Genomic DNA, 6,501 nt, shown 5'->3' on the forward strand with positions numbered 1-6,501 from the left:
CTTTGCCCTGGGAATTCCTGAACGCGACAAAAAGAGAGAAAGAGCGAGTGTAACGAACGATATCGTCAAAGCAAGAGCAGAATGAATATCTCTCAGATTCAAACAAAAAGTTCAGTGTGAATATCAGAGTGTCAGCAGTTTCACGTCTGGCAGACGCTATTTCAAATTAGATAAAATTCACCTGAACAACGACGGTCTGAACAACGTCAAAAATCTAGTGAAAGAAAAAGTTTTGTATTCGAAATACAGAAAAGAATTGAACGACGCAGGAAACACGAAAGTTGTCAACTGCAAAACAAACAACTGCAACTGTAGCCATTTGTATCAACCACGCCAGTAGAACAGTTAGTATTTTTTAGAATTGATTTTCCAAAGGTACCCTTAGGCACCACCGGTCATTCAATACTAAAACAAGTCCCGAAGTTTTTTACCAAAGGTACCCTTAGGTACCACCGGAGAGAACTTGTGTCCCTGTCCTATTTCTTCCAAAGGTGCCCTTAGGCACCACCGGTTGAAATAAAAAACACCACCATAATGGCGGAAAATACATGCAAAACTTGCAATAGCAATATAAATGCAAGAGAGCAATCTTTTGATTGCATAACCTGCGGATGTAGAATGCATCTGACAGCAAAGTGCACCAAACTTAGTAACAACGCATTGTCAGGTATAAAAGAATTAGGCATGAATATACTTTTACTGTGTAACACGTGCGTTTCGGCAAACCAACAAGAAAAAATAAAGTCACTACTGGCAAAACCAGACGCAGTAAAGAAGGAGAAACTTGAAAAAATGGAAAATGAGATGAAAGAACTTAAGGAGATAGTCTCGGAATTTAAAAACACACTATCAAAACCAGCAAAACAAACAGAAATAAAACCAAATCAAAAGGAATCAAACTTAACCACATCGGACAAAAACAATAACAATAACCAGACATATATAAGGATAAGGATAAGAGGAGTGAAAGAGAGCGATGACAAGGATCCTAGAAAGCGCCAAGAACACGACTTCTCCGAAGTACGAAAAATCCTGACTCATATGGAGGTTGAATGTAAATTCCACGATTTGATTAGACTAGGCCAAAGAGGTAATGATCGTGACAGAACGATACTTCTTCAACTGCCAAATGTATGGTTGAAACGGTTGATCTTATCATTAGCACGAAAACTGAAAAACTATGGAGCTGCAGTGTTCATAAGCAATGAACTAACAAACGAAGAAGCCGCGATAGAAAACGAATCTTTAAACAAAAGAAGAGAACTTATAGATCAGGGGCAAAATGAGAAAGACTTTAGTCGAAGGGATGGCAAGCTACACTAAAAAATGGAAACCAATGGATAGTGATATCGCCTAAATCTGAAACATCAGTCAACAATTGACTAAGACAAAAAGCTAATCTACTACTCTATAATGTCAGAAGCATCCGAAAGCCGTCCAATCTAACAACATCTACGATATGATTTGTCTAACAGGGACATGATGACAGGTATTAACTGAAAATGTGACGACAGGAGCAATAATTCTTGACAAATTTAACATCTATAGGAATGACAGGCAAAGCGTTAACGGAAAATCAAAACACGGAGGTGTTATAATTGGGATAAACCACGAAATACCTCACTACTGCCTACCCTCAACTTTCAATGACTGCCTAATAGTCAAGCTCTTGATCAAAAACCCCGTCTTATAGCTTGCATATACTGTGCCCCCAAAGGAAGCGAATACCGCTGGTCGTCAAAAACCCTATTGAGTTTTCTACATTTTATTAGGCAAAAACAAATAGAATTAAATTTAAAAAACGTGATGACTACTGGAGACATCAACTTTGCTCAAACGGACTGGTCGACCCTAATCTCCTCTGATGAAGACGAGCAGGCCTTTCTGGACGCTCTTGCAGACCTTAACTTCGAACAAATGATAACGGGAAAAAAAGTACAACTAGACGTACGCGAAGACGCTTAAGAAAACATAAGCGAAGACTAAAAAGTATACAAAGAAAACTTATTTCTTGATGGTAACTTCTAAAAATTGCAAAAGTTCTTTAAAAGTATTCGAAAAACAGATACAATCCCATGTGAAGTCTACCTGGATGATCAAAGAGCTACATCAAATATCGATAAAGCCAATTTGTTTAATAAATACTTTCAGTCAGTTTTCAGCCACTCCCTCTATGTAGGCGAGAATAACCCTTCTCATGAATGTAAAATAGCGAATTTCCATTTTACCGCAACGGAAATCGAAAAAATCCTTAAAAACTTGGATATCAACAAAGCCAAAGGACCTGATAACCTAGGAAACATTCTTTTGAAAAAACTAAGCTGTTCTATCTCTAAATTTCTGTATCTACTTTTTAACACAATTGCGAATGAATGTGTTTTTCCGTCAACATGAAAAATAAGTGAAATTGTTCCAATCTTCAAAGAGGGAGACAAACAACTTGTCTCAAACTACCGACCAATAAGTCTGCTAACGGTTATCTCAAAGGTGTTAGAAAAATTAATTTTCGATAAAATGATCAGTAAAATTCAGCATCTCAAACTCACAACACGGCTTCCGACAAAAACGATCTACTGTTACAAACCTCATTGAGTATCTCCATGAGGTATATACTTACTATGATCATATCGAAACAAATTACCTGGCTTGCCTCTACTTAGATTTCCAAAAGGCATTCGACAAGGTGAACCCCGCAATGATAATTGAAAAAATTAAGAGCTTTGGTTTCACAGGACTATGTCTGAAGCTACTAAAAAATTATCTAACAGATAGAAAACAAACCGTTCGCATTGGACAAGCAGTATTCGAGCCATTACCATTACACAGTGGTGTGCCTCAGGGGTCAATTCTCGGACCTTTGATGTTTATTCTCTATATAAATGACCTACCAGATTGTGCAATGTCAGCAAGTTTTGACTACACAGACGATTACAAAATTGTTTGCAATGACCCATTAATTTTAAATATCGATGCAAAGAGAATTTGAAATTGGTGTGTGAAGAATTCTATTGCAGTAAATGTGTCAAAAACCAAAAATCTCAGTGTGAAAGGAAATACAAAAGTTGAAGTAAATGGATCTGAAGAAACAGCAGAAATGAAAGATTTAGGTCTTATAATCACTAGCACATTAATTTGGACTGAAAATGCTACAAATAGATCTGCCAAAGCTCTGAAGGCATTATGCTCTGTGAAAAGAAACATCTCCAAAATAACAACAAAGGCCATGAAACTAAAATCATACAAATCATATGTTGCACCTAATGTAAGTTATGGCTCATCATTATGGAAACCCTCAAAAAGAGATCTCAAAATAATTGAAAGTGTAAAAAAGAAAGCAACAGCATGGATAATGAGTCCAACTCAAGAATACACAGATCGATTGATTTCCCTTCATATCCTTCCTCTGTCACTTTATCATGAACTACACATTCCACTGCTAATGCACAAAATCCTAACTGGAAAAACTGACCTACAATAGAAAAAATCCATAAGTGTTAAGGAAAAAGGACAAACAAGATATGCGAGTATGAAAAAATACGAAAGCAAACAATTTCGACTGCAAAAATCAGAATCTGGTTTTTTCCTGAGAGCCTGTAATATTACGAAGGCCTTGAATGAACACCTCAAAATTGATGTCATGGAGCACGAAAACATAAAAGAACTATAACGAATGTTTTCTGGAGATATTTTAAAGAGAAATTCAAAGAAAACGATCCATGCTCGTGGAGAATTTTTTTTTCGATTTTCTTTTTTTTAAGTAATCAGAAGGTCAAAAGTATCATACTAACCGAGGTTACAGTCAGTAGTCCCTTCATCACGTATTCCAGTAAAAATCCTTGGAATTTTCTAGATATGGAAGTGATAATGATAAAAGAAGATGACAAGTGTTTATTGACTGCCGATGCATGAACTGTAAAAACATTAGAAAACTAAACTAAACTTTTGATTTGACAAAAACTGAAAGGGAGCTAACTCCCTTGGATTTACTTTTCCTAAATTCTTGTTTATTATCATTATTATTATTGCATCTAGGTAGGTAGGCATCGAGAAGAATGGTTCACAAAAAAAAAAGTTTCATCCACATCTGTATTTTTACTCGAAGGACTTTAAAAACTAAGTGACCGGAGAATAAGCTCGTCTCGAAACTCGTGAGCGCACTTCTCGGCTCATCTACAGTGTTCAATCAGGATTCAAGATGCAGAATGTACTACACGGCACCTAGAAAAGCCATAATGCAAAAGTCGTCAACTTGAGGTGTCTTTCCGATTACAGTCCCCAGCAAACTTTAGCCAATTTCGAAAATCCGACTGTGTTGTGGCTATAATTTGTATGTAACAAGGCTGATGAAGCATTATATGGAATCGAGGTTTCGGAAAGCAAGCATAAGGATAGTTATATGTCAGGTTGTGAAAGGTTGACTTGATGCACTGCTTTTGAACTCATTGGGTCTACATTTACCAGACAATCAGTTCAGAACTATATGTGATATCAAATTGAGAATCCCTCTCTCATCAACGATATGCACTGGGCAATTAGGAATCCTGTGGCCATCACATGACAATTACGCTCTAGCATGTCCACAAATTACCTTCCTTATTACAGGACAAAATGGATTTTAGAGCCTAATTAGTAGTAGTAGTAGTAGTAGTAGTAGTAGTAGTAGTATGTGACATTCGACCACAATGGACAAAAATGCAATTTCGAATTCGTAGCCGCTGACCTGGAAGATTAACGGTTTTGGCAGATTAGCGACGTTATTTGAACGATTAGACGAATCGTGAAGGTCAGAATATTCTGGAAATTTTATTTTTTAAGAATTCGATTTGTGACGTCACACTTCCGAGAAATGATTGAAACGGCCATTTTGGAGAAAAACGAGAGAAATACTCAACAACAAAAGTTGCAGTAGAAATAACTACGAAAGAAATAGCGAATCAGATAACAGAGAATCCAGATAACTGGAAATAGTCCGAAATCGCTCCGCGTTATAACGATTGTGTCGCTACAATCGTTACAGAGCAATTCACGCAAACGTTGAAGGGTGTTTGGACAGCGTGTCTAGCCTTCCGGATGAACTTTTAGCTTCCTGGTTATGTCCTGAATTGAATTTATAAAACATTCGTCTACTACAGTCACACATGAGGCTTAAGAAAAATAGGCCCTATAACTATTGGCTCGGGAGTCAGGGACACTATCTCTTGTGTTTTTCCGCCTCAAATCAGTCGGAGCCAATTCGGTTCGCTTGTGACATGAGACTACGACCCGTTACAGCTTAAAGGCTACTACTAAAATATCCCCCCACTCTAGAATTAAAAACGTCCCCATACTTAGGTCTCGGGATACCCAAAATACATGAACGCCGTTAAAAACCGGGTCGGAACAATCCGCTTAGTTACTTTTTATTGGACAGTGGAACTTTGATCCATTTCAGATGGATCAACCTAAAACTCGCCTTATCTCAACATAACTATCATAAAATACACTCGAGAAATTTAAATTGGAACTTACATATCGACGCACTTGAGTATGAGGAGTAAGTTATAACTGAGCAGCTTGAGAATTAAATAATATAACTAAATAAGTTTTAAGGCCAATTAGTTTCAATAACAGAAGTAAGTTTTGTCTCTAGAATCAAAGTCTCTGAATGAACCCTTTGGACACTCGAGTTGTCCACTCTTCCATTCAGAGTCCACTCCTTTCCATTCGAATAATTGTTCTGTCTCAAGTCCGTATTCGATTCTCCTGTTTTCAGGACAAGACAGCTCTACTCTCTTGATATTTCGTATCGAGAAATTGCGAATAGCAATTTCCTGCCTTTTTCTTGAGTAGTTTCCCGCAATTGTTAATTCGGGTGTTCTCATTTCTGACTTTTTCATTTTCAGTTGGTTCGAGAAAATTGAGCATGACAGGCTCGATTCGAATTTTGCAAAATTAAAATTTCACTCCAAAATTACGTATTTCTCAAGGTCAAACCCCCAGACATGACCGACTGGCACATACTCCCCGGACTCGAGATCGATGTCCTCATCGTGTGTTGTCATCTGCCAATAAGTCCCAGAGAACCGAGTGTTGCTCAAGATACAGTGCCAGTGGTCATTTACAGAAGTTTGCATCGGACTTAAGTTTATCTACCTTCCAAAATTCACAACCATATAAAATTTTCACACTATCGCTAAACAGCAATCAAATTCTGCACACATCTGCACCCATGGATCCCCGCTTTTTAAGCTGGTAATTTTAAAATTTCTTTTGTCCTATTTCAGTCAGAGAATTGTCATGCATCAATTTGATTTATATACTAGATCTATCATATTAATAACAATATCTTATTCGTCTAAAATTTCTTTTTCGTGAACCCAGATTTCATCCAAGTTCACACTCAAGCCCCCTCCCTCTCAAGACTCAAGACTCTAGAATTTCCTTTCGAGCCACTGGCTCACCTCATGTTCTTCGCCTTCGAGGTACCTGATACCGGTGTTCTTGGCACTGTAATTTGTTCCA

Source organism: Symsagittifera roscoffensis, chromosome 6 (assembly GCF_963678635.1).
Source record: "Symsagittifera roscoffensis chromosome 6, txSymRosc1.1, whole genome shotgun sequence".
Classification (NCBI taxonomy): Eukaryota; Metazoa; Xenacoelomorpha; order Acoela; family Convolutidae; genus Symsagittifera; species Symsagittifera roscoffensis.